This window comes from Amblyraja radiata, chromosome 4, assembly GCF_010909765.2.
Source record: "Amblyraja radiata isolate CabotCenter1 chromosome 4, sAmbRad1.1.pri, whole genome shotgun sequence".
Classification (NCBI taxonomy): Eukaryota; Metazoa; Chordata; class Chondrichthyes; order Rajiformes; family Rajidae; genus Amblyraja; species Amblyraja radiata.
Window position 1 is genome coordinate 84,287,386 of NC_045959.1, and position 24,317 is coordinate 84,311,702.

At 42.6% G+C, this 24,317-nt stretch overlaps 1 protein-coding gene across 34 annotated transcripts in view; it reads right to left on the bottom strand.

Annotated features, from left to right (window-relative positions):
• Positions 1-24,317, bottom strand: part of ptk2 (protein tyrosine kinase 2) — a 465,509-nt gene that overhangs the window by 55,484 nt on the left and 385,708 nt on the right. The gene's annotated exons all lie outside the window — the stretch shown is intronic.

Consider the following 24,317-nt stretch of genomic DNA (forward strand, 5'->3'; position numbering starts at 1 on the left):
ATAACCATATAACAATTACAGCACGGAAACAGGCCATCTCGGCCCTACAAATTGTATTGTCCCTGCCTGCTTCAAATTCTACACTGGTACACAAAAATGCTGGAGAAACTCAGCGGGTGCAGCAGCGTCTATGGAGCGAAGGAAATAGGTAACGTTTCGGCCCGAAACGTTACCTTCAGACTGAAGAAGGGTTTCGGCCCGAAACGTTACCTATTTCCTTCGCTCCATAGATGCTGCTGCACCCGCTGAGTTTCTCCAGCATTTTTGTGTACCTTCGATTTTCCAGCATCTGCAGTTCCTTCTTGAACTCAAATCCTCCACTATTGTCCCTGTACCCAAAAAGGCAAGGATTACTGGTCTTAATGACTACAGGCTTGTCGCACTGACCTCTGTAGTCATGAAGACATTTTGGAAAAAAAAAACGAAGACCCTTGAAAGGCTTGTGCTGGAAAATATCACAACCCCTCTGCTGGACCCTCTGTATTTTGCAAATTGGGCCAATAGATCTGTGGATGACGCAGTCAATCTGGACCTGCACTTCATCCTCCAGCATCTAGACCACCAGGGGACCTATGCAAGGATTTTCTTTGTTGATTTTAGCTCTGCATTCAACACCATTGTGCCATAGCTACTATGCTCCAAACTTTCTGAGTTGACTGTGCCTGAACCCCTCTGTCGGTGGATCTCCAGCTTTCTGACAGACAGGAAGCAGCATGTGAGAAGGGAAAGCATATCTCGGACCCGTAAACGCTCAGCATAGGAGCACCGCAAGATGCGTACTCTCCCCTCTCCTCTACTCTCTAGCCACACCAATGACTGCACCTCCACAGACACCTCTGTCAAGCTTCTCAAGTTTGCGGACGACACAATCCTGATTGGACTGATCCAGGATGGGGATCTCTGTACTTGTTTCAGTTTGACTTCTTTCCTATAACATGGTGCCAAGAACTGAACACAATATTCTAAATGCAGTCTCACCAATGTCTTATTCAACTGCAACATGACCTCCCAACTTCTATACTCAATACTCTGACTGATGAAGGCCAAAGTGCCAAAATACTTGTTGACCACCTGATATACCTGCGACTCGACCTTCAAGGAACCATGCAACCATCAATCATTCCTCTGCCCACCTGGCTAATTGATCCAGATCCTGTTGCAATCATTCACAACCATCTGCACTATTTGCAAAACCACTCACATCTGTATCATCAGCAAACTTGCTAATCTTGCCCTGTTCTGTGACGTTTCACAGAGCGCTGGAGTAACTCAGCGGGTCAGGCTGAGTATAGCAGTTGCATAAGAAGTTGGTGAGGCCGCATTCAGAGTATTGTATTCAGTTCTGGGCACCATGTTATAGGAAAGATGTCATCAAACTGGAAAGGGTACAGTGAAGATTTACGAGGATGTTGCCAGGACTAGAGAGCCAGAGCTATAGGGAGAGGTTGAGTAGGCTGGGACTATATTTCATGGAGCACAGGAGGATGAGGGATGATCTAATAGAGGTGTATAAAATCATGATTTGAATAGATATGATTGAGTCTTTTGCCCAGAGTAAGTGAATTGAGGAGCAGACGACATAAGTTTAAGGTGAAGGGCAAACGATTTAATAGGAATCTGTGGGGTATGTTTTTCACACAAAGGATGGTAGGTGTATGGAACAAACTGCCAGAGGGGGTAGTTGAGGCAGGGACTATCGCAACATTTAAGAAACAGTTAGACAGGTACATGGATAGGACAGGTTCGGAGGGATATGGATCAAACGTGGGCAGGTGGGACTAGTGCAGATGGGGCATGCTGGGCCGAAGGGCCTGTTTCCACACTGTATCACTCTATGACTCCTATCTTTCCCTCTCAAACCTATTCTCCTGCCTTCTCCCCATTACCTCTCACACCTGTATCAATCAAGAATCTATCAATCTCCTACTGAAAAATGTCCACTGACTTGACCTCCACAGCTGTTTGTGGCAATGAATTCCACAGTTCGCCATCCTCTGACTTAAGAAATTCCTGCTCATCTCCTTCCTAAAGGAATGTCTTTTAATTCTGAGGATGTGGCCACTGGTCCTAGACTCTCCCACTAGTGGAAACATCCTCTCCAAATCCACTCCATCCAGGTTTTTACCATGCTGGGAGAGACGGCAACAGCTTCACACTGTGTCCCAAAGCTTGTGTCCTGTCCTGCATCACCCAAGGCAGCAGAGATGTTATAGGAGAGGGCAAGTACCGTAACAAAGTAGCTCACGATGGTTTTGGTAACATTCAGGAATGTCTATGCATGTCACTCCATGAATATTACTGAAGAACGGTCTTGGCCCGAAATATAATCTATACCATTTCTCCAGAGATGCTGCCTGACCCACTGAGTTACTCCAGCACTCAGTGACATGTCACCTATCCATGTTCTCCACAGATGCTGCCTGACTCGCTGAGTTACTCCAGCACTCTGTGAAAAGTCGCCTATTCATATTCTCCGCAGATGCTGCCTGACCCACTGAGTTACTCCAGCACTTTGTGTCTATTTTCCCTTCACCCATCTGCCCAAGCCCACTCTTCCCCCTCCTTTCCTATATTCCTTTCCACCCATAAACCTCTCTCTGCCTTTACATTTCACTCCTCTTTCAAATCTGCTCTACTTATCTACATGCATTTTTCTTCTTCACTTTTTAGTCATAGAATGATGCAGTGTGGAAACAGGCCCTTCAGCCCAACTTGCCCACACTGACCGACATGTCCCATCTAAACTAGTCCCACTCACACGCGTCTGGCCCATATCGATCTAAATCTGTCCTATCCATGTACGTGTCCAAATGTCTCTTAAACAGAAGGATAGTCCCAGCCTTAACTACCACCTCTGGCAGCTCGTTCCATACACCCAGCACCCTTTGTGTGAAAAAGCTACCTCTCAGGTTTCTGTTAATTTCTGAAATATTGGTCATAGATTTGGTGCAAAAATGTTCCAAAATAAGGCTCAGAATGCATCAGAGAGCATCTAAAAATCCTGGCATCGAGGGACTTCACGCTCGTGTTGTGTGCAGCGCGCACATTATTTCACATTAAATTTTTTGTAATCCTGTCATGCCACCCCCCTTTTTGAAAAGCTTCGTATGGGCCTGTTATTGCTCCTACCTCAACCACCTCCACTGACAGCCATTCAAGGTACTAACTGTGTGAGAAATATTTACCCCTCAGATCACCTTTAAACCTCCTCCCTCGCATTATAAATCCCTCCAGTTTGAGATACTACTATTATGGCAAGCAGACACTATCTACCCTATCTATGCTCTTCATAATTTGATATTTCTTTATCATGTCAACTCTCAGTCTCCTCCTCTACAGGGAAAAAAAGACAGAGTCTATCCAATCTCTCCTTATACCGCAAGCCATTCAATCCAGGTACCATTCTAATGAATTTCCCTACACCCTTTCCAACTTAATCGCATCCTTCCTGTAATATGGCACACCATGGCCATTGTAAGGGATAAAGAAAAATGGAAGCGTTCCAGGTGTGATATTGACAATACAGAGAAAGGTCCTTGTGAAATGAAAGGCTCGAGTTGAGACAAAGAGGGAAGTGTAAACTTGCAGGTCAAAAGAAGATTGACAACTTGTCATGACAGGCAAGCCGAGTTAAATGCAAACAGTGACTAGTTATTTAGAGTAAAGTTGAAGCACTTCAAATGGGGAGTAGTAGGTCTTGTTTAATCCTCCGAGTAATAATTTTCCAAGCCAATTTACAAAAAGTACAATTAGGAAGTATTCTCTTGATATTCTTAAATTGAAATAAAGTTGAAAACATTTAGATATGTTGCCTTTAAAGCAGTTTGTAATTATGATGAGAAAACAAAATGACAAAGGTAGATGACGGGAAGAAAAATGCATCACAAAATTTGTTAAAAGCCAAAAAGAAAAAAACTAGCATAAAATATGTTTTTTAAGAAAATATGTTTTTTAGAAAATGAAGTGAATGAATTTGTGCAGGTAAGTTAAATTATTTGGTGGCTTTAATTGGTAGTCAATTATCAAAATATAAAATAATTCAGATGTTAAAGGTACACAAACATATAAAAAAGGGATAATCTTTACATATATCTGTTTTTCCACAAGTAAAAGACCCACACAATAGGTTGCGATTAACCTTTCCTTAAGTGAAGATTTGAGGTCAATCTTTCAGAGGTCAATGATTCAGATAAATAATTGAGTCATTAAGGAGATGTAACGTTGGTAACACTACAATTTCATAAACAACTGAAAAAAAACAAAAAAACACATGGATGCCAGGCAAAATTTTCCAATCTGATACAAACAGAAAGAAAGATGTCATTGTTTTTCTTTCATTTGATTGTCTGGCTAGCTGGGCATGTCCTAGTATGCCAGACTATACAACATGACACAGACTTTCAACATTAATAACACATTAATGTTACTTTAGAAGCTATCCTAAGACACCACATGTATAAATTCATTTGCAGGATAAATGACTCTAAAAATGTGCTTATTGTGGCCTTGACAAACATAAGGGTTAGCACTACACGCTACGAATCCCAGTTGTGGAGACACTGGTATCGTTGTCTCGTTGTAGGACATTGATCATCTTTTAATCTGGATTTTTAACTTAAGTATTGTGGGTTTTTGTTAACTATAAATTATGATGTTTTTATGTGATATACCATGATTTTATATATATTTATGATATTTGATATGCAATGCATTTTTAATGTAATGTTGCCCCTTGTCTGGACCTTGAGTCCGTAATAAAGTTTATTATTATTATTATTACATAGACAAAATAGCTTAATGTTAACATAATAGCAATAAAATTTCCACAATATTAGAGGTTCCCTTTTGATTGATTGAAAGTTACACCATGGAAACAGGCTTGTTGGCCACTGTGTCCACACAGGCCATTGATAACCCATTCAAAATATTTTTATGTAATCCCATTCTCTCATTTACTCGCTATAGACAGGAATAATTTGCAGAGGACATTTAACACACAAACCCACACATTGTTAGCCCTTCAAACCCACAGGTCTTTTTAGGATTTTTCTTATTCACTAATCAAGTCAAGATTAAAAGATGCAACATGGAACCAGGCCCATCTGCCACGCCGACCATCAATCACCCACTCACACTAGTTCTATGTTATTCCACTTTCTCAGCCACTCCCTACACATTTAGGACTGTTCAGGTCACATTTGGAGTTCTATGCATTATATACGGTTCTGCTCGCCAGGAAGGAAATTGAGGCTTTGATTTGGGTTTAGATTTATTATTGTATACATGTACCGAGATACAGTGAAAAGATCTGTAATGCATGCTGTCCAAACAGATCAGAAATACCATACATAAATGCAATCGTCAAAGTTAAATGCAATAGATAGCAAAGGGGGAAAATATAGAGTACAGAATATAGTTCTCAGCATTGTAGCGCATTAGTTCCATGGACAAAGTCCAATGTCCTCAATGGGGGTAGACGTGAATTGGCTTTGAAGAGGGTGCAGAAGAGGTTCCTGTAGCCAGGATTAGAGGATATTAGCTGTGAGAAGAGTTTGATGAACTTGCATTGTTTTCATCGTGATCCGTCCACCAGTCACAAATTCTCATCCCCAATCTATTCCACAGGGACCACTCCCACCACATGTCCTTGGTTCACTTATCCCTTCCCACCCAAACCAACCTGTCTCCAAGTACTTTCCTCTGCTATTTCAAAAATGCAACACTCGTCTCTATATATACTCATTCACTTCCTGCCAGGGAACCCCAGCTGCCCTACCAGGTGAGACAGAGGTTCACATGCACATCTTCTAACTCATCTGCTACATTCAGTGTACCTGATGTGGGCTCCTTTACATCACTTCAAATTAACTTCAGGAACATACACCCCAAATAATGTGAGCATATCATATATCCCACACAGGGGCTAACACTCTTCATAATGTTATACCACCATCATGGAACTTTAGCAATGACAAACTTCCACAGGACGAGCTTAATACTTTTTACACCTGTTTTAAACGAGCAACTCTTGAGAGGACCTCACACATAGTAAGTCTGAATTTCCCCAACTTCAAATGAACTAATTCTGGCGCACATACTTAAAAAAAAATCTGTAGACTCATGATGGTGTGGCCAAGTACAAAGCCAAGTTAATATTTCAGTTCGTCGATGCTACCACTGTCGTTGGCCGGATCCACAGCAATGATGAGACTAAGTACATGAAAAAGAATGTCAGGAGATCAGGACAATAACCAAGCTCTTCATATCAGCAAGACAAAAGAGTTAATTCTTGATGGGTGAACTAAACCTTGTCCACATCAATAGAGTTGTTGCAGAGATGGTCGAAAGCTTCATGTTTCTAGGCATTGATATCACTAGCAACTTAACCTGGCCCCTTTACGCTAAATATTTTATCTTTACAGAGCTGAAAAATATAACATTTCCCACAACTTGTAAGTCTCATTTTTATTTCAAATGGCTTGAAATACACCCTGTTGAAGCATACATTTGTCTACTCAGTATCACAAAATAAAAAATCTCTCATTAATTCTAAGAGATTTTTACACATGCACATTGAATAACATTAATGACCTTAAAATATTAGATGCTCATTAAACAAAGGTAATAAAATATACTTACTGAAAAACTGTGAACTGTGTTTCCGGCTTAACAAAAAGCTGCTTAAATTTACGCTTCCACTCAAACATCATCATTTAAAATTACAACTTTAAAGCCACAAGTTTTCTTTAAAGCTGTAAGTTATGTTGGTCAAGACTGGTAGGAGTTATAATTGTTTTGGAATATATAATATAATTAGGAAATTCTCATACTTAAAACATATTTGTGAGAAAGGTAAAGCTTTTTGTCCTGCTGCCCAATTAATGCTGATAGCAAAGTTGTCCTGGGAAGCAGTTGGCTGAAAGTTGCACATTTTATTAACCACCAAACCCATGATGATGAAACAGGATGTGGTAGCATGATTCCTGGCACAATGAATCATGCAAGTGAAAACTTAGCTGGAGGTATTTAAGTTTACAGTTCTAAGGAGAATGAACCATTCAATGCAATTGCAAAATACGCATCAAAAGTCCTGGAGAGATACAGTTCAAAAATATGCCCTTCGGCTCAACTCAACAGTGCCGTCCAAGTTGCCGAATGTTCCATGTGAGGGTTAGGATGTAATGGATTCATATCAATAATTCAGTCCGAGTTCCTATAAGTTATTAATTTTATTATTTAAAAAAAACTCAGCACCCTTCTTCACCTTTTAGAGGTCAATGTAATTGGAGCATTTTGTGTTGAATATTTCCAAGAAATTATAAGATGTCCTGGCTTAAATAATGGTTCTTTAAAGACCAAAAGACTGTCGACGCTGAAATCTGAAGCAAAAAATAGCAAAAAATTGGAGAAACAATGCGTCAGGCAGCATCTGTGAAAAGGGCGCAACATTGCTCCGCAGCTTTCTTGGTTTGCACCATATTCTTTGCCGTTCTTTCTCTGAGATAATGCACTAAAACTGCATCTTTATTGTTTATTACCACAGATCTGACATTTGTTTTCTAGGAGGGTGAGAATCCTCTATTTGTTTTACCTATATCCTGTTTTTCTATTTTTCCCCAGGCCAATGCTGAAACAGTAATTGTAACTGTTACGGATTAACAAAAAGTTTGTGTTTTATTCTTCAGATGTTCCATCGATCTTTAGGGTCAGCCAAGCCTCCATGGTGAAATGATTGTGATGGCAAAAATATTGCGTACACAATGATGCAATGTTTAATTTCACGGGCATGATCAAGTGACCAGCATTTTTCATGGAAAAATGATACACTATTGGCATGAGGTAAAGGTTTTCTAACCTGTAAATCATTTTTATATGATTACTGTAATATTTTCAGAAAGATGATTATAAATGACGTAAATTGGGAGTAGTTTTTTGCATGCGGAGGTAATAGTTAAATGTCTATGAAGTTCACTTACTGGTCGGGCAGCTGGTTGTACTGTGCCAAAGCATGCCTTTCAGAACAGTAACTCGATGTTATTTTGCAAGATTTCTTGTTGAGACCTGATAATTGCAGTCTACTGAATATGAACAAAAAAAATCCCAAATTCTGAACCAGAATTGGAAACAAACAAATTTAAAATTAATTTAATAATCACCTAATTAATCAAAGCAGTTTGGGGTTTTGCTCCTGGAAATGCTTTATTGAACAATTTTTTTTGCATTTCTGTTTGTTTTGAATTGTTGCCATGCCAATGTTTCCTATTTTATATAAAATAGAAGCATGTTGAGCAATGCAGTGACTTCAAATCAGTATCATCCTTACAAAGTGTCTCATCAAAGGCCTCTTCTCTGCAGCCTTATTTATGTCATTGTGTAAAATAAAGATTTTGGAAAAAAGATATTACTCCATCTTAAAGTGATTGTTGGAAACTTTCATTCTTAGCATAAATTTGTAATTAAATATACTGATAGTTTGTTAAATTAAAGTAGTTAACTCCAAAAAGTAAGATGAGTGTTAGCTATTTCAAAGAAGTGAAAATATCACGTTCAAATCTACATATTGGCTATTTCAGAAAAACAGTGACATGCACAAAGTGGGCCAAATGATTAGCAACCATTTAAAGAGTCTAATATACAGACAATTCAAGTCCTATTCATTAGTCCCTTTCCTTGCATATACATGAAAGGAGTAATGCCTGATAGACAGATGTAAGAATCAAAATTACCAGTTAGTGTATTTCAACATCACTTATTCAATCATAAATGCCTGCAAAAATGGCTGAAATAAGATTAAAGCAAAATAGTTTTCTAAAATAATATGATCAACATTTCCATGAAAAGGTATTAAAATTATTTCAGTGGAAGTTCCAACTACTTCCACAGGCAGCTTGTTCCATACACCAACCTCCCTTTGGTGTATGGAAAGTTACCTCAGGTTCCCATTAAATCTTTCCCCCCCTCACCTTAAACCTAGTTCTCAATTCCTCTACTCTGGGCAAGACTATGCGTTTACCCAACCTATTTCTCTTATGATTTTGTACACCTCCATAAGATCACCCTTCATCCTCCTGCGCTCCACCTCCATAAGATCACCCCTCATCCTCCTGCTCAACCTCTCATTATAGCACAGTCCCTTGACTCCTGGCAACACCCTAGTAAATGTTCTCTGAACCCTTTCAAGCTTGACAACATCTTTCCTTTAACATGGTAACCAAAACTGAACACAATACTCTAAATCTGCCCCCACCAACGTCTTATATAACTGTAACATGACCTCCCAACTTCTATACTCAAGCTACAGTTATAGTTGCTACAGGTCATCGCTTAGACCAGACTCCCCACTATTGACTCCATCTACACTTCACACTGCCTTGGAAAAACAGCCAACATAATCCTAGTCTAAAGAAAGGTTCCAAAGCAAAATGTCACCTATCCATGTTCTCCAGAGATGCTGCCTGACCACTGAGTTGCACTAGTAGTTTTCCCCACCTTCACATTAATCAAAAACTTGTCTCATCCTGGCCATTACTTCCACTCCTGTTGGGCAGAAGATACAGAAAGCGCAGACCACGAGACTCAGGAACAGCTTTTTCTCTTCACTTATCAGGCTTCTGAACGGCCCTTCCATAATCTAGGGCACTATCCAAATCACCTCTACCCCATTGCAGACATTGGGCTTTGTTTAATTAACTATTGCACTACAATGCTCAGAACAATATTCTACATTTTGTACCTTTCCCTTTGCTCTACCTACTGTAGAGCAGTTAGACTTTGTTGTATTTATGTATATTATCCGATTTGATTGGATAGCATGCAAAACAAAGCTTTTCACTGTACCTCGGTACACATGACAGTAATAATAAACCTAAACCTCTCTCTCATTACCTCCAGAATCACTGTGTTTGCAACGTTGACACCATTCCCACTGACTGCTGACCAGCCACCTTTCAATGGTTGCATCCATGGCAACATAAATTCTCTTTTCTCATATGTTGTTCTATACTCTTGAAAATCTGTACTAGGTTCTCTTTTCAATAAAAACAAAATTTAATCGCTTATTGCGAACAAACACCTTTTTTTCTTTCCAAAATCCCTGATTATGTTGTTAGCTTCTAAAATAAAACCCATCGATGCAGGAACTCCACAATGGAATCAATCCGATTGTGCAACAGCACTTGGCTCAGTTTCAGAAAAGGAAATCAACCCTTTAGTTAACATACTCAAACTCACTCGTTTACTCAAAATATGAAAGAGGATAGATTTAAGCAACTATCACGAAAATGGACAGCCGTGCAATTTCATTGGCATAGAATCCTCGTCTACAGGTGTTAATCTGGTGGGCCTGTAATTATTCCAATCGTCCAGACTCCCATTAAAAATGGTAGCATTCTCCAGGTACACTTAAAGCCCTGACCCACGAGTTATTCCAAGTTAAAGAAAAAAATCAAACTCGTGGTTTTCTATGAGATTACAAGTTTATGTTCACGAGTTTAAACGAGTTCCCATGTGTATGTCTAAGTTTGCCGTTTACTTCTCATTTCTGCGATGTACCAAGTTCCTCTCCCGAGTTACTCTTGAGCCAACAACGACTACCGACGTGTGAAAAAATCATCACATGATAAAAATGATGTCATGCCGTTTTTTTTTCACTGTAAAAAGCCTCCCATGTTTAAATTTCTTAGAGTTATGGAATCAAGGGATATGGGGAGGAAGCAGAAACGGGATACTGATTTTGGATGAGCAGCCATGATCATATTGAATGGCAATGCTGGCTCGAAGGGCCGAATGGCCTTCTCCTGCACCTATTTGCTATGTGTTTATACCTTTTAAATGTTCTGACATGCGTTTCAGGATTCCAGCATCTGTCTTTTCCAATATCCCTTTCCCTGTATTTCTCTTGGGCTTTTCCTCTCTTTCCCCAACTCCTATCTCCTCCATCTGCCAGTCCATCTGAGTGTAGATATGAAGTTCTTCTTGGCTGTCTATCTGTATGTGTGGACTTTCCATTAAAAGTCATCCATGATCATTATCTCACAATCCTTCAGGTGTTTTTGCCACTCATTTCTCATCGAGTCATGGGTTCATACAACACAAACAGGCTCCTCCGCCCACCATGTCCATTCCAACCATAGCCTTCCTGACCGTTATTAGAGTTATGGCCCATATACTTTGTAACTCTGCCTCCGTCGCATTCTCAGATTACGACTACAGTACTTACTGGTTTGAGAAAAAAAAATCAACAGATGCCCTCTATTCCGCCTGCTTGTGTCACTGCTCCAGGGACCCGGGTTCGATTCTAACCTCTGGTACTATTTTATGGAGTTTCCCCCAAGTGCTCCCTTTTGCTCCCCGCACGCTGCTTTGTTGTATGAATGCTCCCCGCAACACCTGCTGTGTTGTATGAACCCATGACTCGATGAGAAATGAATGGCAAAAACACCTGAAGGACTGTCACCTTCCCCCGATGTGTCGGTGAGGGGTCGAATGGGGCTCAGGTGGGAAATTGATGTGAATGCGGGCAGAAATGAGATTGAGGTAAATGAGTGTTTGACGGCTGGCTCAGTGGGCCGAAGTGGGACATTTACGCTATTTGTAAAGGTTTCTTGTCTAATGTACTTTTTTAAACTCACTGAACCCGAGTTTTGGGATTTTTCAATATATAGGCTGACGGTTACTACATTTCTCACCCGTTTATTCATCGCTCAGCAGACTGTATTTCGGGGATCTCGCCTCACACCTGTCTCATTGGCCATGTTATCATATCCTGCACTGTTTTATCCGTGACTGCGGATGGTACTGAACGACCACAAAGGATATTCCCCCTCATGTTGGCAAAGTTTTGCAATTGCTTTATTTTTCACATAAAGGTGATTTATTTTTAAGGGTTGGTGTGGATCATTTAATTTTCAAATAATCTTATTCAAACAAGAGATGGACACAAAAAGCTGGAGTAACTCAGCGGGTTGGGCGGCATCTCCGGAGAAAAGGAATAGGTGACGCTTCGGGTCGAGACTTTTTTTTCAGCGATGCTGCATGACCCGCTGAGCTACTCCAGCTTTTTGTGCCTGTCTTCAGTGTAAACCACCATCTGCAGTTCCTTCCTACACTTATTCAAACAGGAATGCAATGGTCACACTTCTTCATAGAGACATAGAGTGATACAGTGTGGAAATAGGCCCTTCGGCCCAACTCGTCCACACCGGCCAAAAATGTCCCAGCTACCCTAGTCCCAATTGCCTGCGCTTGGTCCATAACCCTCCAAACCTGTCCTATCCATGTACCAGTCCAACTGTTTCTTAAACGATGGGATAGTCCCAGCCTCAACTACCTCCTCTTGCAGCTTGTCCCATACACCCACCACCCTCTGTGTGTGAAAAAGTTACTCCTCGGATTTCTATTAAATCTTTTTCCCTTCACCTTGAACCTATGTCCTCTGGTCCTCGATCCCTCTGCTCTAGGCAAAAGACTGTGCATCTCTTCTCAACTTGCCAGATTTTTGTCCACTTATAACCTGTCTTTCTATTTGGTCAATGTGACTTCTGTTTTCAAAGCTGCAAGTGATATTTGGCTGTAATTCAGGTACTCAGAGGTCATTTGAGTCCTTATGGATACCACCTCAGTGACTCCTGTATTAAGTGCCATTCGTATAAAATGCAAACACTTCATCTGAATCATATGAACAAGAATCTTCATGTCATAGACAATGGAGGGAAAAATGGTAAAAGGATCTGTATGGAGTTTTTATGCTCCCCTTTACCTCCCACACTTCCCGTTTCCTCCCTGGTTGCTGGGTGATTATTTGGCTGCTATAACTTGTTCCTTACTGTAAGTGATGAAAGAAACAAAGAACAAAGTGGGTTGAAATATGTTAGTTCGCATGGATTCATGGAAGAATTCGCCCTCATCTCTGCTGTCAGGATGGACGATACATCTGTAACACAGTGAGGTAGTGATGGGATCAAATGAAATGGTGGCATACACTATTGACATAACTAATGATAAACCAGAATGGAAAATTAGAAAGATAGCATGAACAATAGATTCCAGGAGAAAACAGAATACAAGAATTAGCCAGCAAGAAATATAACAACTGACTGCAAGAGATGCTACAACAATATAAAAAGAGAAGACGATAGTAAAGAGTAAAGAAGTTCTTCTGCAGTTGTATAGGGCTCTGGTGAGACCACATCTGGAGTATTGGGTACAGTTTTGGTCTCCTAATTTGAGGAAGGACATCCTTGTGATTGAAGCAGTGCAGCGTAGGTTCATGAGATTGATCCCTGGGATGGCGGGACTGTCATATGAGGAAAGATTGAAAAGACAAGGCTTGTATTCACTGGAGTTTAGAAGGATGAGGGGGTATCTTATAGAAACATATAAAATTATAAAAGGACTGGACAAGCTATATGCAGGAAAAATTGTACCCAATGTTGGGTGAGTCCAGAACCAGGGGCCACAGTCTTAGAATAAAGGGGGGGTCATTTAAGACTGAGGTGAGAAAAAACGTTTTCACCCAGAGAGTTGTGAATTTATGGAATTCCCTGCCACAGAGGGCAGTACAGGCCAAGTCACTGGATGGATTTAGGAGAGAGTTAGATAGAGCTCTAGGGGCTAGTGGAGTCAAGGGATATAGGGAGAAGGCAGGCACGGGTTATTGATAGGGGATGATCAGCCATGATCACAATGAATGGCGGTGCTGGCTCGAAGGGCTGAATGGCCTCCTCCTGCACCTATTTTCTATGTTTCTATGATATTTGAGAGTCAAAATAAATGAAGCACTTTCTGTTTAGCAAGATTATAATCCGTGGTCACCAATGGAATCAGTGATAGGACCGCAACTGTTTAATATATGTTCTTAGATAAAGGAATCCAGTCCATTGCACCCAAATTTTATGATGATATTGAGTGGGAAAATAAGCTTTGAGGTAGAAGAGCCGGCAGTGGTATAGCAAGAAGGCACAGCAACGAATGTTCTTCCTGAGAACATTGAAAAAGACTGGTCTGCCCCAACAGCTGCTGACAACCTTCTACTGCTGCGCCACAGAGAGCATACTAACATATGGCATCTCTGTGTGGTATCTCACCTGCACGGAGGCGGAGAGGAGAGCTCTTCAGCGCGTCGTCCACAGAGCGCTGAAGTTTATTGGGACACCGCTACCAGCCTTGGAGGGCATCTACCACACACGGTGCCTCAGGAAGGCGTCAGCATCCATAAAGACTCCTCACACCCTTGTAATGGACTGTTCGAATTCCTACCTTCCGGCAGACGATACAAGGCCTTCTACGCCCGCACCTCCAGACTCAGGAACAGCTTAATTCCCAGAGCTATAGCTGCTCTGAACCGGCCCTGCTGAGTCCCCCCCACCTCCATGGACTGTCTCCCTCGGATGGTCACGTCGCACAGACACATCTGGACTTTAGTCTGCTTTGACTGTTTTACTGTTTTAATGTTCTTTTTACAAAACATGTTCCCGGGGTATCTAAATCTAAATTTTATTTGTTATTTAAGTTATGACATCGGATGGAAGCTGCATACCTAAATCTCGTTGCACTTATGTGCAATGACAATAAAATATATTATTATTATTATTATTATAATAATATTATTTACAGGTTAAGAGAATGGGCTAAACGTTAGTGAACTTAGGCACTGATGGGATGAATATAAAAGCAGATTGTGCTTAAACTGAGAGAGACCGTAGAATGGGTACACAAAATTGCTGGAGGAACTCAGCGGGTGCAGCAGCATCTATGGAGCGAAGGAAATAGGCGACGTTTCGGGCCGAAACCCTTCTTCAGACTGATGGGGGGTGGGGAAAGAAAGAAGGAAAAAGGGGAGGAGGAGGAGCCCGAGGGCGGGCGGATGGGAGGGTGGGAGGAGACAGCTAGAGGGTGAAGGAAGGGGAGGGGACAGCACAGGCTAACCAAATTGGGGGAATTCAATGTTGATGCCATAAGGGCGCAAGGACCCCAGACGGAATATGAGGTGCTGTTCCTCCAATTTCCGCTGTTGCTCACTCTGGCAATGGAGGAGACCCAGGACAGAGAGGTCGGATTGGGAATGGGAGGGGGAGTTGAAGTGCTGAGCCACCGGGAGGTCAGGTAGGTCAAGGCGGACTGAGCGGAGGTGTTCGGCGAAACGGTCGCCCAACCTACGCTTGGTCTCACCGATGTAAATTAGCTGACATCTAGAGCAGCGGATGCAGTAGATGAGGTTGGAGGAGATACAGGTGAACCTTTGTCGCACCTGGAACGACTGCTTGGGACCTTGAATGGAGTCGAGGGGGGAGGTGAAGGGACAGGTGTTGCATTTCTTGCGGTTGCAACGGAAAGTGAACGTCGCCTATTTCCTTCGCTCCAGAGACCGTAGAATGCTGCTTTATACAAGGTCTGAGTGTTGGTGAGATCATACCCGATAACCATACAACCACCAGGGGCGCCGTATGATGGCAGCCTCTGCCTACAGTCTGTCTATTTTTTCATCTTTTTGTTATTTTTAGTCTGTTTAAAAATGTATGTTTTGGAGGTGTCTTAGTCTTTATTTGGGGAACGTGGGGAGGATAATGGGGAAACCGTTTCTCAGTCACTTCCTGGTCGAGGATGTGACTATTCTCTGAGTCGCATCTTCGCCCCTCCTCGCGGCCTACCATCTGGATTGGCGCGGCCTTTCCTGCCGGAGACCGGCCAGAGCTTCAGCAGCGACGCAGCACTGGATTCCATCGCGGAGCGGGCGATGCCCCACCTGGGATCGCCGTTTGAAGCTCCGGAGGGTTGGCCTGCTGCTTTATCATCGTGGAGCTGTGGTTGCGGAGCTTCCAGCTACAGGTAGCGCTGATTTCAACATCGCGGAGTCCTCCAGTGTTGAATCTCCGCCCAACTCGGCCTGTGGACTTCGGGAGCCACGGTCTCCGGTAAGAAGTGGCCGATTCGGAAGTCCAAACTGCTGAGAATGTTCTTCCGTTCCGACGTCGGAGTTCCATCATCCCGGCGAGTGGGCCTGAACATCAGGCCGCCGTTGCGGCGACTGCGGAGGGCTCGGATGGCCCCGACCACGGGTGAACAACAAAGAGGAGGATGACTGAACTTTGTTGCCTTCCCTCACAGTGGGAAACTTTGATTCCGCTGTGTGGGGATGTTTATGTTAAATTCTATCGTGTGTTGTTTTCTTTTTTATTCGTATGGCTGTATCGTAACCCAAATTTCACTGTACCAATTGATGCATGTGACAATAAATGTAAACTTGAACTTAAACTTGAACTTGATAACTGCATATAATTTTGCTCTCTTTAATTATGGAGGGCTAATACTTATAATGGATGCTGTTAAAAGAAGGTTTGCTTGGTTGACTTCTGAAATGAGTTATTATCTTAGGAGATAATAAGAATGGTCTGAAGAATGGTCTCGACTCGAAACGTCACCCATTCCTTCTCTCCAGAGATGCTGCCAGTCCTGCTGAGTTACTCCAGCTTTTTGTGTCTATCTTCGGTTTAAACCAGCATCTGCAGCTCCTTCCTACACATTATCTTAGAAGAGTTGAGCAGGTTATGCCAATACGACTTGGAGCTGACAAAGAGAGGTGAAATCCTGAAAGATTTCTGATTCGGAGAGGACTTGACAAATATATGATGGTAAGAAGTTTCCCCTTAAAAAACAATTGTGAATTAGGGGTCATGATGTTGGAAGTAGGAATTGGCCGTGTACAATGGGGGGGTAGCGAAGAATTTCTTCTTTTAGAGTCTCATGCATTTAAAAAAAAATGATGTACCCTCAGTGATCTGTGCAGGCTGAAGCACTGACTATATTAAAGACTACAATGCAGTTTCGTTCTGGGAGCGTGACGAGTTATGGGGATCAGATAACAAATGGAGCTGAGATCAAGAATTAGACGAGGCATGATCTCAATGGAGAAGTCTTGAGCGGTGGTATGGTTGATTCTTGCTCTCTTGATTCCTGTTTCTTTTTCTAATATCAGAACATTTCTGCGGCGACCATGATGCCAATCTAATCAATCCCATCTGCCTGCATATTGTCCCTATCACTCTATCACTGCCTGCACATTGTCCCTATCACTCTATCACTGCCTGCACATTGTCCCTATCACGTCATAAAAAGGACGGGTTACACCTTGGGAGCATAAAGATGGAGTTAAAGGGGAAGTGAGTACAGGAAAAGTTATAAAAGACTCCCAAATTAATGGGAAGGATAGTTCGAGAAGGGATAAGAGAGTAAGATCAGGGCCAATAGGGACCGGAGTGAGAGGGGAGGTGAATACCGAAGTCAAAGTGTTGTATATGAATGCGTGAAGTATAAGAAATAAAGTGGACGAGCTTGAGGCTCAGTTAGAAATTGGCAAGTATGATGTTGTGGGAATTACAGAGACATGGCTGTAAGAGGGCCAGGGCTGGTAACTGAATATTCAAGGGTATATATCCTATCGAAAAGACAGACAGGTGGGCAGAGGGGGTGGGGTAGCTCTGTTGGTGAGGAATGAAATTCAGTCCCTTGCAAGGGGTGACATTGAAACAGGAGATGTGGAGTCAGTATGGATAGAACTAAGGAATTGTAAGGGTAAAAAGACCCTAATGGTAAAAAGACCCCAATGGTGGAAAGGGTCAAGAACTTCAAATTCCTGGGCATGCATATTTCCGAAGATCTTTCCTGGTCCCCAGCACACTGATGCAATTATAAAGAAAGCACATCAGCGCCTCTACTTCCTGAGAAGATTACGGAGAGTCGGTATGTCAAGGAGGACTCTCTCGAACTTCTATAGGTGTACAGTAGAGAGCATACTAACTGGTTGCATCGTGGCTTGATTCGGCAACCTGACCCGAGTGCGGAAAACATTGCAGTAAGTTGTGACTACTGCCCAGTCCTTCATCGGCTCTGACCTCCCCACCATCGAAGGGATCTATGGCATTCGCTGCCTCAAAAAGGCTGCCAACATCATCAAGGAACCACACCATCCCGGCCACACACTCATTCTGGATTTAGTGTTGTGTAATAAACCGGATTTGATAAGGAAACTAGAGGTTAATGAGCCATTAGGAGGTAGTGACCATAATATGATGTTTTAATCTACAATTTGAGAGGGAGAAGGGTAAATTGGAGGTGTCAGTATTACAGTTGAACAAAGGACTATGGAGCCATGAGGGAGGAGCTGGCCAAAGTTGACTGGAAAGATACCCTAGCAGGGATGACAGTGGAACAACAATGGCAGGCATTTCTTGGAATAATACAGGGTGCAGGATCAGTTCATTCCAAAGAGGAAGAAAGATTCCAAGGGGAGTAAGGGGAGACTGTGGTTGACAAGGGAAGTCGGGACAGTATAAAAATAAAAGAGAAGTAGTACAACATAGCAAAGATGGGCGGGACGCCCGAGGATTGGGTAATGTTTAAAGAGCAACAGAAGATACCTAAAAAGGCAATACGGGGAGAAAAGATGAGGTACGAAGAAGGTAAGCTAGCCAAGAATATAAAGGAGGATAGTAAAAGCTTCTTTAGATATGTGAAGAGGAAAACAATAGTTAAGACCAAAGTTGGACCCTTGAAGACTGAAAAGGGTGAATTTATTATGGGGAACAAGGAAATGGCAGATAAGTTGACCAGGTACTTTGGATCCATCTTCACTATGGAGGACACAAACAATCTTCCTGATGTACTAGTGACCAGAGGATCTGCGGTGACAGAGGAACTGAAGGAAATCCACATTCGGCAGGAAATGGTGTTGGGTAGACTGATGGGACTGAAGGCTGATAAATTCACAGGGCCTGATGGTCTGCATACCAGGGTACTTAAGGAAGTGGCTCTAGAAATCGTGGATGCATTGGTGATCAATTTCAAATGTTCTATAGATTCAGGATCAGTTCCTGTCAATTGGAGGGTAGCTGATGTTATCCCACTTTTTAAGAAAGGCAGGAGAGAGAAAACAGAGAATTATAGACCAGTTACCCTGACATCGGTGGTGGGGAAGATGCTGGAGTCATAAAAGATGAATTAGGGGCACATTTGGATAGCAGTAACAGGATCAGTCCGAGTCAGCATGGATTTACGAAGGGGAAATCATGCTTGACTAATCTTCCGGAATTTTTTGAGGATGTGACTTGGAAAATGGACAAGGGAGAGCCAGTGGATGTAGTGTACCTGGACTTTCAGGAAGCATTTGATAAGGCTGCACATAGGAGATTAGTGGGCAAAATTAGTGCACATGAGATTGGGGGTAGAGTGCTGACATGGATATAAAATTGGTTGGCAGACAAGAATCAAAGAGTAGGGATTAACGGGTCCCTTTCAGAATGGCAGGCAGTGACTAGTGGGGTACCGCAAGGCTTGGTGCTGGGACCGCAGTTATTTACAATATATATTAATGATTTAGATGAAGCGATTATAAGTAACATTAGCAAATTTGTTATTGAGGGAGTGAAGTGTAGGTTCACAAGGTTAATTCCCGGGATGGTGGGACTGTCATATGCTGAGAGAATGGAGCGGCTGGGCTTGTATACTCTGGAATTTAAAAGGATGAGAAGGGATCTTATTGAAAAATAACATTATTAAGGGTTTGGACAGCTAGAGACAGTAAACATGTTCCCGATGTTGGGGGAGTCCAGAACCAGGGGCCACAGTTTAAGAATAAGGGGTAAGTCATTTAGAAAGGAGATGAAAAAACACTTTATCACACAGAGAGTTGGGAGTCTGTGGAATTCTCTGCCTCAGAGGGCAGTGGAGGCCAGTTCTCTGGATACTTTCAAGACAGAGCTAGATAGGGTTCTTAAAGATAGTGGAGTCAGGGGATATGGGGAGAAGGCAGGAACTGATTGTGGATGATCAGCCATGATCACATTGAATGGCAGTGCTGGCTCAAAGGGCCAAATGGCCTACTCCTGCACTCACTCACTTTCTTTATAACTCCCATGGCTTGGAGTTCCCGATGTTTGTCTGACCAGAGACTGCGGGTTCCATGATGTTGTCCACAAGCACCCATGGTTGGAGCTCTGCGGTCGATCCCTAACAAAGGGATCGCGGGCTCCGCGATGTTAAAGTACCGTAGGCTCCCCGCGGGGGAACTCTCAAACGTCGGTCTCCAGCAAAGGCCGCCAACTCCTCGATGTTAGGCCGCAGTGCGTACAGAGATACAGTACGGAAAAAAATTGCATCTCCGTCGAGGTAAGAGATTAGGAAAAAATTTCCAACCTCCCACCCCCACATAAAACAAGCTAATGAACACTAAAAACATACATTTAACACATACTATTTAAACACAAAGAAGGAAAGGACAGACAAACTGTTGGCAAAGCAGCCATCGGTCAGCTTCAATGGAAATGGTAACAGTTAATGTTTTGACTCAATAACCTTTCATCGGAAATGAGTAAAATTAGAAGTTCCAGAGAAACTGAGAGAAAAAGAAAGGGAAGGACTGTGATATGGTGGCGACCAGGAATGATTATGACACATAAGGCTCAAGTGCCAACTAAATGTCATATTTACAGCAGTTTCTTTTCTTCTTTCCATTTTGGAATTTCAAATTTATTCATTCAATATACACCTCCTTCTGATTTATCTCCATGACACTCTTTCAGCCAATGCTGGAATCACTACCACTGGCCAAATCAGCATTTGCTACCACTCATCCCTAAAATGAGGAAGCTTCTTAATAAGAAATTAAGAATGTTTGAGAAGGAATTGCAGATGCTGGAAAATTGAAGGTAGACAAAAATGCTGGAGAAACTCAGCGGGAGAGGCAGCATTTATGGAGCGATGGAAATTGGCAACATTCCATGAAGAATTAGGACATTTCTGATGCCCTGGTGTGGAACACCTCATCCTGGTAGCAGATGCGGCGTAGATGGAGGAATTGGGAGTAGGGGATGGAGTCCTTACAGAAAGTAGGGTAGGAAGAGGTGTCGTCCAGATAGCCATGGGAGTCAGTGGGTTTATAGTGGATGTCGGTCAGAAGTCTATCACCTGCGATGGAGATAGTGAGGTCAAGAAATGGTAGGAAAATGTCGGAAATGGTCCAGGTGTAATTGAGTGCCGGATGGAAGTTAGTGGTGAAATGAATGAAGTCAGTGAGTTGTGTGTGGGTGCAGGAGGTAGCAGTCGTCAATGTAGCGGAGGTAGAGTTCTGGGATGAACAAGGATTGTTCGACGTACCCCACAAAGAGGCAGGCATAGCTAGGGCCCATGCGCGTGCTCATAGCTACGCCTTGTATTTGGAGGAATTGGGAGGAGTCAATTGAGAAGTTATTAAGGGTAAGGACCAGCTCCGCTAGGCGGAGAAGAGTATCAGTAGACGGGGATTGGTTGGTTCTCCGGTCGAGGAAGAAACGGAGGGCTTTGAGAATTAAGAATTTAGAATGTTCGGTATGTTTTATCTCGCATGAGCTGTACTAGCAACAAAGGCAGATTTATTTTCCTTGATATGTGAGACAGATGTGTTTTTCAGGGCGACCCATCAGATTCACATCTATGGTTGTTTTTCATTCCAGTTTTATTTAATTAGTTCAAGTTACATTCAACTGCCAAGGCAGGATTTGATGCTATGTCTATGAATCAATTATCCAGATCTCTGGTATGTGAGCTCAGATTTTTTTTTTGCATTAACATGCAATATTTTTCTATGTGCGATTATTTGATGACGTTATTCATCCCAGCTGGGAGCAGGCAACCGAACCATCCCCTCAGCAACTAGTGAGCGATCCTGACCTCTTATCTAACTCATAGGAGACGTTCAAACCATCCTTAACTGGCCTTTATCTTCCATCTGAACACGGTGGATGGCTTGATTGGTATTATGTTTATGCCCCTGTCCCACTTAGGAAACCTAAACGGAAACCTCTGGAGACCTTGCGCCACACCCAAGGTTTCCGTGAGGTTCCCGGAGGTTCTGGTCACTCTCCCTAATGGTGGAAAGTGGTTTCCGCGTAGTCGAGGCTTCTTCTATGTTCCTGCGATTATTTAAAAAAAAACAAAAACGGCCTCGGCTAAAAATAGGTTGCTGTTTGGTCGAAGCCAGTGGAGTGGGGTCGCTATTTACTTACAGGCAGTCGAAGGCAATCTCCTTCGCTGACCGGCCATTTTGATTGGCTCATTGGAGTTTTCAGCAAAGATCCTGTAGGAACTTTGGTTTTCAGGACCTAGAAGATCCGCCGAAAGGTAAAATGCCCGCTAACTTTATTAAACTTCTTAAAACTGTCTCCACTCCTTCTCCCCACCATTCTCTCCCCTTCTCTGTCCTTCTCTCCCTCCCTCCCGCGCTCACTAAAGGACTTACCGTGCTCTGTGGCAGCCGTTTACCTTCCTCTTCATTGCGCAGACAGCGCTCCTCTGCTGTCCCTGGCCCCCACCTTCGCGATGTGTGTGTGTGTGTGTGTGTGTGTGTGTGTGTGTGTGTGTGTGTGTGTGTGTGTGTGTGTGTGCGATCGGTAGCAAAGATACTATAGGATCTTTGATCAGTATATGCAGCTCACGCTTCGGTCGAGGCTTTCCAGGCAAGTGACCAAAACCTCTGGTAACTCATGGAGTGACCGGAACCTCCGGGAAGGTCTCCAGAGGTTTCCATTCAGGTTTCCTAAGTGGGACAGGGGCATAAGTCTTTCGCTAACTGGATAGCACACAACAAAAAGCTTTTCACTGTCCCTTGGCACACGTGACAATAATAAACTAAATTATTTTGGTTCTCTTTAGGTTAACTTTGAAGTGTATTACCTTTCCAGCATGCATGCTGTATTGGAACAGGATACATTCTGTCAAAATGAAGGAACCATGAGTAGGCGTCCCCCCCGGTACAACCACGAGGATAAAATAAATTCACTCTTATAAAATTCTCAAATTCCAACTTAAATGGTGTTACATACAGTGAAGGCAGCTGTGAAAGGATATAGCGGGATACAAATCCTGAAAGAGTTTGAAGGGTCCCAATCCAAAATGTTGTCACCCATTCACATCACAGGTGCTGCCTGACCCACTGAGTTCCTCCAGCACTTTGTTTTGCTCAAGATTCTAGCACCTGCAGTCTTACATCACTATTTTACTTTAGAAAATATCCTTACTAGTTTTAAATTGCATAGCATAGCAATTCCCACACACAGGCACGTAAGAGAAAGTGGTGGACAGTCTGGTTGATCATAGGTACAGCTCCACCCTCTATTGAAACATCTACATGAGGTGTCACCTCAAGAAGACAGCATCTATCAACAAGGATCCCACCATCCAGTTTAAGATAAAAGGGGATAGATTTAATAGGAACCCGAGGGCAACTTTTTTTTGTAAACAGAGGGTTGTGGGTGTATGGAACGAGCTGCAATTAGAGGTAGTTGAGGCAGGTACCACGACAACATTTAAAAGATATTTGGACAGGTTCACAGATAAGGGCCAAACACGAGCAGGTGGGACTAGCGTGTACAGGGCATCTTGGTCAGCATGGGCAAGTGGGGCCAAAGGGCCTGTATCGATGCTGAAAGGGTAGCAATACCCATAACTCTATTCACAAGTAAACTTATTCACAAGTTAAACTTAAGTACCACTAAAGATCAGCTGAGTTGGTCATGTTACCAATTCAGCTGATCTTTAGTGCTGCTTAAGTTTAACTTGTGAATAAGTTTAACTTATGAGGCCTGCTGAGTTTTGACAGCATCCACTTGTTATCGTTTAATTTCATGGATCTAATGTATAATGTGTTAGTTAACAAAAAGCAAGAACTTGCATAACCATACTTCTTTTCAGAACCTAACTAGGCTCCAAAGCGAGTTGTAGCCAGATAAGTACTTTAGTTGTAAATAAAATGTACACAATGAAAGCAATGTGATGAGCAGCAGCAAGTTTCTTCATTTATCTTTGAAGGAACATTATACAGCAAACCAGCAGGGGCACACAGTGGCACAGCAGTAGACTTGCTGCTTTATAGCGCCAGAGACCTGGGTTCGATCCAGACTATGGAAGTTGTCTGTCAGTTTGTACGTTTTCCTGTTACTGCGTGGGTTTTCCTCCCACGTTCCAAAGACGTGCAGGTTTGTACCTTCATTGGCTTCTGTAAATCACCCAGATTGCACAGTATGCAAAAGTGTGATAACTAGTGGACAGAGATCGTTGGTCAGCACAGACTCAGCGGGCCGAAAGGCCTGTTTCTACCCTGTATTTCTTAACTAAACCACTAGGAACCCTTCCCTGCTCCTGTTTAATTAATGCCATAAGAAGCACTACATTCACCTGCAAAGGCAGATGACAACTTGGTTTATAGTCCGTTACACATTCACTTTTTTTTTTATAGTCGATATTGAGTCGAAAAATGGTTAAATGGAGTTGTAATATTTGTCCTTTAAAAA